Here is a 10000-nt window from a genome sequence, read left to right as displayed (position 1 = left end):
TATATATAAATATATATATATATATATATGTATATATATATTATACATATATACACATATATATACATATATATATATATATACATATATATATATATTTATATATGTTGATGAAGGTGGAAAAAGAAGTCACGGGTCTAGTTCCGAGTTACTGAGTTTATTCCTGACCGGTTTCGCTCTATGCTTCTTCACAATGTACCAACATATATATATACATATATATATATACATATATATATACATACATATATATATATATATATATATATATATAACACAGGAAACACACAGTCGGAGAAAATAAACTTCGAATGAAAGAAGATTCTATATATCGTCTATCAAATGTGGGTTCCCTGTGTGTCATTTACAAATGTGCTACTACATTTCTGTTTAGAAATAAATATATATATATTATATTGTATATATATATATATATATATATATTATATTGTATATATGTACAGTATATACATAATATACATATACACATGTATATATATATATATATATATATATATATATATATATATGTATATATATATACATATATATATAAACATACATATATATGTGTGTGTATATATATATATATATGTTGAGACATTCTGACAGGTTGACGTAAGCGGAGTAGGAAACACATGAGTCTTAGTCTTGAGTTTATTCCTGACTAGTTTCGCAGGTATGCTTTTTCAAAGGAATGGGTTTACAAACGGGCTGTGGGCATTATATACATGGGGTGGACCTCTCGTGTTACCATAGTTGGTGACGAGTGTGAACATTAAATTGTGACTAATGTAATAATGATGAAGTTTTACAATTAAATATGATGACAACACTAATTACAAAGAAATTATTAATAGTAATTGTAACAATAATAAAGATAACAATGATAATAAAAATGAAAATTTAAATATTTAAATATATAATAATAATAAAGATGATGATAACGAAAATTTAATTAGAAAATAGAAATATAGAAAAATATATATATAACAATAATAATGATATTAGTAATAACAATAATGATAATAATAATAATAATAATAATTAATAATAATAAATAACAATAATTGATAATAATAATAACAATAATAATAACTAAAGTAATAATAATAATAATGATAATAATAATAATGATGATAATAATAATAATAATAATAATAATAAATGATAATAGTGTTGAAAATGAATAGCAATAAATAATATTAAAAGAATAATAATCATGATAAAAAGTTGGGGATAATATTAAATGGTGAAGGAACTATGTAGAAATGATGGAGGATATGTGAATTGGTAACATGTGAAGTAAAGTAAGGTAAGATGGTGCAAGAAGGAACGTCAGAGTAAAAGGAAGAAAGCTGGAAAGGGTAGGCAGAAGTGGGAAAAAGGTATCTACTACGTCTGGTAAGCCATTGCTGGAGGGCAAGCAAGTGTCGCGGTAGATCTTGTCCATTTCAAGTCACCAGTTCTCTTGTTTGTGTTTTTGTGGTTGGCAATGTAAAGTGATTCAATTATTTTCCGTTGTTTCTTGTGTAAGCCTTTACAATTACTATTAATAATTTCTTTGTTATTAGTGTTGTCATCATATATAATTGTAAAACTTCATCATTATTACATTAGCCACAATGTAATGTTCACACTCGTCACCAACTATGGTAACACGAGGAGGTAGTGAGGTCCACCCCATGTATATAATGCCCACGGCCCGTTTGTAAACCCATTCCTTTGAAAAAGCATACCTGCGAAACTAGTCAGGAATAAACTCAAGACTAAGACTCCTGTGTTTCCTACACCGCTTACGTCATATATATATATATATATATATATATATATATATATATATACATATATGTGTGTGTGTGTGTGTGTGTGTGTGTGTGTGTGTGTGTGTGTGTGTGTGTGTGTGCGCGTGTGTGTGAGTGTGTGTGTGTGTGTGCGTGTGTGTCCGTGTGAGTGCGTGTGTGTGTGTGTGTGTGTGTGTGTGTGTGTGTGTGTGTGTGTGTGTGTGTGTGTGTGTGTGTGTGTGTGTGTGTGTGTACGTATATGTATAGGCACGGCGTCTTTTTTCATTTAAGTCAACAGTTTCTGCTTTGGGATACAAGACCAGTGTTCAACCGTACATATGACTGCTCTGTATACATCATCATAATTTAACACCGAGATACTAAGATTTTCGATCATATCGAGAAAGTCCCACTGATTCTGGTCGTATCTCAAACTTGAAAAATTACGACTGTACTGCTGTGTAGGTACATACGTACATATACATATACCAAAGGCTTTTTCCCCCTTACAAGGGAGGTAGCCAAAAAACATAGGCATAAAAAACACTCCCACCCATTCCATCCCTATCACACTCCACTCCCCTCCACCCTCTTCCCTCCCTCTTATCTTACCTGTTGTGTAGGTAACACAAGAAATATTTCACTTGACCAATGCTACACTACCTGTATGAAAAGTACCAACATTCAAAATATGTCAACAATACACTCACACCACTCAAGGAACATAAGAACGGAAGAGACACCAAGAGACCATAAAGCCTACACTAGGCAGTTCCATGTCCCTCGTTACCTGTTGTCCAGCATACATAAAATCATCTCATCTCCTCTTAAAACAACCAATTGATTCAACTCTCACTACATGATCACTAGTCCTACTCCATTTCATTAACCACTTTATTGGTAAACCAATTCTTTCCTATTTCCTTCTTAAACAAAAGGAACGATTCCAACAGGTATGGAGAGCCTGAGGGCGGAAGGAAGGTCCCTGCAGACTGTCCATATCATCTGTTAGACTGTGCATGTGAAGAATGTTGAAAGAAATGTTTATGTGATAAATCACGTCGAAGCTCATATGACTTGAGGAGTCCAACTTATTTCTTAATACGAAGACTTCTTACACATCGTGAGTGCTCAGTCTTGGGTGAATTCATCATAACCGGTTCTTGATTATATATATATATATATATATATATATATATATATATATATATATATATGTATATATACATATATACATATATGTATATATATATAGATGTATATATATATGTATATATATATATGTATGTATATATGTATATATATATATATATATATATAATCACAAAACCAAAATGTAGTTGCACATATATAAAAATGTTTAAATATAACCTAGTGTCGGAGAAAACAAAGCAAAAGAGACAGAAGATTGGTATATTTTGACCACACCTGCTAAAGAGGACCACAGCTGTGGTCGAAATATACAGATCTGTTTCTTTTGCTTTCTTCCTCAGACAGTACGAGTAGGTTATATATATATATATATATATATATATATATATATATATATATATATTATATATATATATTGATATGGAAATATACTGTACTGTTTATGCTTGCATGTGCATGCATCCGTGTTGCCGTCTTCTGTTTCCGCTGGAGGACGTTCTTGCCCAACCACCCTGACTCTGTTGTAGAAAGCTCGAATGACCTGCACGAACATCATCATTCGAGTTCTTCTACTCGCCAGCTGGATCAGCATCGCGATCCTTTTGGTGATCGGCCAGGGATCCTTCTGGATCACCGCCTGCCCAGGGGTCCTTCTCCTCGTGGCCCTCTTCCTCGGACTGGCCATCGTCAGCTTCCTCCTCCTCTTGGCCAAGGACCCTGGACGAGGGCCTTGGCAGAGGCGTGCCGAGGACGTGGAAGCCTTCGTGGGCGAAGACGGCCTCTGCAGTGTCTGCGAGGTCGAGGCCGGGCCTTTCCAGACGAGGCACTGCAAGGTCTGCAAGGTCTGCGTGCAGCAGTTGGACCACCACTGCTTCGTCCTTGGAATCTGCGTGGGAGGCAGGAACTACCCCTACTTCATGGGGACTCTGATCGCCAGCACGACCTTCCACGGCGTCACGGCTGTCGCCACCATCATTCACCTGGTCGTGGAAGGAGCCGGCGTTCTTGGAGCGGTGGTCTGGACCCACGCACTCATCCTCGTCCTTTTCGTGTTCCCGGGGATTCTGTGGACGCTTCTGGCGCTTACCCACGTGGTCTATTTTTGTCGCCAGAGCAAAGAGACTTGTTGGGGTCGATGGGAGAGGAAAGTCCTCTCATTCCCATCCCCCGATCTCCACAGTATTCTTCGAAGAGAGGCAATTATGCTTGAGGCAGCCCGCAAACAACAACACGACGACATCTCGAGCCCAAGCATTGATACAAAGTTCGAAGTACAATGTGAAGGACACTGAATAGAAAAAATCAGTGAAAAAAGGAAGTGAAAAATTAATTAAATGTACGAAATATATGGACAATAAGAAAGGAAAAGTGGATATGAATAAGATGGAAGAATGTGATATGGAAAGATACAAAGATAATGAAGAAACAGTTAAGAAAAAAGATCAAATAAGGAAATGAAGATCTCCAGTAAAGTATGCCACGCATCTGGTCAGTTCCAAATAGAAAAAAACAACAACAACAACAGAAAACAGAAAGCTGTCCACACAATTGACAAAGTGAATCAAACGAAAAAGATAGGAATGCATCTTCTTCTTCTCACCAAACTCCCGTTAGTGGTCCAGCTGTTAAAAAAATGACGCCAATTTCTTCTGTTCTGATGAAGTTGTCCTTATTCCTCTGTCTGCACATCACATGAGAATATATAAAAGACAAAAATAATAGAGTAAGAAAAAAGAGATAAGATGAAAAGATAAATGACCAAAAATATTAGAATCAAATCAAATAAACAAATGGAAGTTTGTATCATAAAACCTGCCCCGCTCCCAGCAGATTCCAAGTAGAGTATTAAGAGGATAACAAAAGGAGAATAAATGCAAAGAAAAAATATATACAATTAAAAAGAGAAGAGAATAAAATAAGAATAAAGATAAAGACTGAAAATATGAAAAGAACGAAAAAGAAACAAAAACGTGAAATGAAACAACCAAATAGATAAAGAATGTTGAAAATTCATCATTCCAATTAAACAGACTGAACAGTCGGGGATATTCTCCTCTCGGGTGGTTGTTCTATCTCAACCCGCACCCCTCAGCTGAATAAAACAGACGTCCAGCGACAGCCAGAACAAAGACTTCAAGCAGGACACCGGGACATGGCAATTCAACGTCTTCTTTCAACCAAACTTCCTTACGGTTATTTCAAAACTGGATCCTGGTAGGTATGGTAAACCTAGTCTCGCGCATCTCTGCCAGGTGAGGAGGCTGCTGTCTCTACTGGCACCAACCATGGCACCCAGTACTACTTGCTGCATTGTCGGACTGTCGGCAACTAATATGGCTCTTCCCTGGTGATCCGCCATTGAGAAGGGTGTATTGGACACCCAGAAGGAGGAAAAAGAAGACCATCAAAACTCTCGTATATATATGTAAATATATATACGAGAGTTTTGTAAATATGTATATATATACATACATATATATATAATATATATATATGTGTGTGTGTGTGTGTGTGTGTGTGTGTGTGTGTGTGTATGTGTGTGTAAATATACATATTCATAGTATATATAAATGATATAGACCATGGACTAAAATCTACTGTTTCCATATTTGCTGATGATACAAAACTGTGCGGAGTGGCAAATGATCACTCAAACCAATTAGATATTCAAGAAGATTTAGATAAATTACAGCAATGGTCTGAAAAGTGGCTAATGAAATTTAACACAAGTAAATGCAAGGTAATGCACATAGGTAAAAATAACAGTAAGTACGATTACAAGTTATTTGGAAATTCGTTAACAAAAGTGGATAGTGAAAAAGATCTCGCGTAATTATCAGTAACGACCTCAAATCATCCAAGCAGTGTATTTCAGCCTCTGAGAAAGCAAATAAGATTCTAGGACTGATTGCGCGATCTTTTGATTTCAAAAGTCCATCACTCATTAACAAGCTATATAAATCGTTAGTTCGTCCACATTTGGAATATGCTGTTTCCGTATGGTCACCGAATCTCATCAAAGACACTGACAGATTGGAAAGGGTACAGTGGCGACCCACAAAACTGATTCCAAATATCAAAAATAAATCATACGAAAATCGACTAAAACAAAGAATTTACAAAGGATTACAAAGGCGGAGCATGCCGACAGGAGACCTTTTGATCCATATCTAGGTCGGATGCGAAAAAAAAATCATATTAATAATAAAACAATAAATAAAAACTATAATAATGTAAATAACAAATAAAATACATAAATAAATGCATAGGTATAGTTAAATAATAAACAAACAGGTAAATAGTAAATAATAATAAATTGACATATAACTAATAATAAATAAAAATCAGACAGACAAATGTTAACAAAACAAAAACAAATAATATAAGATAAATTATAATCATTACAGCATCTTACTTAGGTATTTATCTAAATGATTCTTAAAGCTTCGAACTGAACTACATTGCACTACCTGTGCAGGAAGTTTATTCCATTCATTTACTACACGGTTGGCAAAGTTGTCTCTACCTACTTCCAAATTGAATCTATTTCCGGACTATTTCCAGACAGTTTCAGTGTGAAATTTTTGTCACTTTTGATGTTGTCAATTCCCTTTAAAATCTTAAAGACCTGTATCAAGTCACCTCTGAGTCTACGCTTTTTTAGGGAAAACAGATTCATATGTTTTAGTCGATTTTCGTATGATTTATTTTTGATATTTGGAATCAGTTTTGTGGCTCGCCGTTGTACTTTTCCAGTCTGTCAATGTCTTTAATGAGATTCGGTGACCATACAGAAACAGCATATTCCAAATGTGGACGAACTAACTATTTATATAGCTTGTTGATGAGTGATGGACTTTTGAAATCAAAAGATCGCGCAATCAGTCCTAGAATCTTATTTGCTTTCTCAGAGGCTGAAATACACTGCTTGGATGATTTGAGGTCGTTATTGATAATTACGCCGAGATCTTTTTCACTATCCACTTTTGTTAACGAATTTCCAAATAATTTGTAATCGTACTTACTGTTATTTTTTACCTATGTGCATTACCTTGCATTTACTTGTGTTAAATTTCAATAGACACTTTTCAGACCATTGCTGTAATTTATCTAAATCTTCTTGAATATCTAATTGGTTTAAGTGATCATTTGCCACTCCGCACAGTTTTGTATCATCAGCAAATTTGGAAACAGTAGATTTTAGTCCATGGTCTATATCATTTATATATATACTATGAATAGAAGTGGCCCAAGAACGGAACATATGAATCTGTTTTCCCTAAAAAAGCGTAGACTCAGAGGTGACTTGATACAGGTCTTTAAAATTCTAAAGGGAATTGACAACATCAAAAGTGACCAAATTTTTACATTGAATGAAAATCAGACAAGAAACAATGGTCTTAAACTCTCCGGAAATAGATTAAATTAGGAAGTAGGTAGAGACAACTTTGCCATCCGTGTAGTAAATGAATGGAATAAACTTCCTGCACAGGTAGTGCAATGTAGTTCAGTTCGAAGCTTTAAGAATCATTTAGATAAATACCTAAGTAAGATGCTGTAATGATTATAATTTATCTTATATTATTTGTTTTTGTTTTGTTATCATTTGTCTGTCTGATTTTTATTTATCATTAGTTATATGTCAATTTATTATTATTTACTATTTACCTGTTTGTTTATTATTTAACTACACCTATGCATTTATTTATGTACTTTATTTGTTATTTACGTTATTATAGTTTTTAGTTATCATTTTATTATTGTTATGATTTTTTTTTCGCATCCGACCTAGATATGCACCAAAAGGTCTCCTGTCGGCATGCTCCGCCTTTGTAATCCTTTGTGATATATATATATATATATATACATACATATATATATATACATATATATATATAATATATACAAATATATATATATGTATATATATACGTATACACATATATACATATATATATATGTGAGTTTCCTGTGTGTCATATATATATATATATATATATATATATATATATATATATATATATATGTGTTATATGTCGCATTGTCGGCAACTAATACGGCTCTTCCCTGGTGATCCGCCATTGAGAAGGGTGTGTTAGACACCCAGACGGAGGAAAAAGAAGACCATCAAAACTCTCGTATATATATATGTATGTATATATATGTATGTATATATATATATATATATATATATATATATACATATATATGTATATATATTTTCTGCTTGAAACCATGAGGAAATCAACGATCGGAATACTGAACTATGGCTCTTCCCTGGTGATCCGCCATTGAGGAGGGTGTCCGTCTGGACACCCAGACGGAGGAAAAAGACCATCAAAACTATTGTATGCATATGTATAAATATATATACGAGAGTTGTATATGTATAAGTTGAACAGCCAGGGTGACATAACCGATCCTTGACGAAGTCCCACCTTTACCTCAAACCACTCACTCTCTCCATTTCTAATCCTGACACAAGCTCTACTACTCTCATAAAAACTCTTGACAGCTCCAAGAAGCTTTCTTCCTATCCCGTATATCCGCATAACCTCCCACAATGCCTTTCTGTCTACCCTATCGTAAGCCTTTTCCAGATCCATAAAAGCCCAAAAAACATTCTTCCCCTTTCAAATAGCTTTCTCACCTATCTGTCTCACCACAAAGATCTGATCTACACAACCTCTACCCGTTCTAAAACCACACTGTTCCTCACCAATTACTCCCTCTGTTCCTCTCCTAATCCTCTCATTCAAGATCCCCCATAAGCCTTCCCAGAGTGGGTGGAAAGAGAGTTGGGAGATAGGGTTGATGATAGGGTTGATGGTTTGGACACATGGAAAGAATGTGTGAAGAAAGATTAGTAAAATAGGTGTGGAAGGCAGATGTGGGGGGGGGGAGTGAACATGAAGGGACGTCCTAGGATGAGGTGGATGGATGAGGTGAAGGGGGTTTTGGGCAAGAGGGGAATATCTGTTGAGGAAGGATGGATGAGGACAGAAGATAGGGGTGAATGGAGAATGGCGGTATATGGATGGGGTTGTCATTGCATGAGGTGGAATGGGTGGGGGGATGGGGGGTGAGGTAGTATGTTTGAGCAAAATTTGACGCAGCCCGAAGGGATTTCTCCCCGTCTTCTCCTTTTATGCATGGGGGGACGGAGAGGGGGGTCGCCGATTTAATGGAGCGGCCTTGCTGTGGATGTGCTGTTTCTTGCGACACTGCTTCTGACCCAGGGCAGTGGACAAGGTGCAAGGATGACCCGTCATCCAGGAGGTGCTAAGATAAGAGGGAGGGTGGAGGGGTGTGGAGTGTATTCAGGGACGTAATGGGTGGGAATGATTTTATGCCTTTTCCTTTTAGGCTACCTCCCTTGTAAGGGGGAAAAAGTCTTGGTATATGTATATCTATGTATGTACCTAAACAACAGTACAGTCATAATTTTTCAAGTGCGAGATACGACCAGAATCAGTGGGACTTTCTAGATATGATCGAATAATTTAGTTAGTATCTTCGGTGTTCAATTGTGATGATGTATACAGAGTAGTCATATGTACGGTTGAACACTGGTCTTGTATCCCAAAGCAGAAACTGTTGACTTAAATGAAAAAAAGACGCCGTGAGTACACAGATACGTACACACACACACACACACACACACACACACACACACACACACACACACACACACACACACGCATATATACATATATATATATGTAAATATATATATATATATATATATATACATATATACATATATACATATACATATGTTCATATATATATATACGAGTATACTTACATATCAATGTATATATATATATATGTATATATATATATGTATATGTATATATATATATATATATATATATATATGTATATATATAATATATATATATATAATATATATATATATATGTGTATATATATAATATATATATAATATATAATATATATATATATATTATATAATATATATATATATATAATATATATAATATACATATATATATACATATATATCTATTATATACATATATATACATATATAGATATAT

Source organism: Oratosquilla oratoria, chromosome 32 (genome assembly GCF_046742065.1).
Source record: "Oratosquilla oratoria isolate Oo_2021 chromosome 32, ASM4674206v1, whole genome shotgun sequence".
Lineage (NCBI taxonomy): Eukaryota > Metazoa > Arthropoda > Malacostraca > Stomatopoda > Squillidae > Oratosquilla > Oratosquilla oratoria.
The sequence above is the reverse complement of the archived record's forward strand: the minus strand, read 5'-3'. Positions refer to the sequence as shown.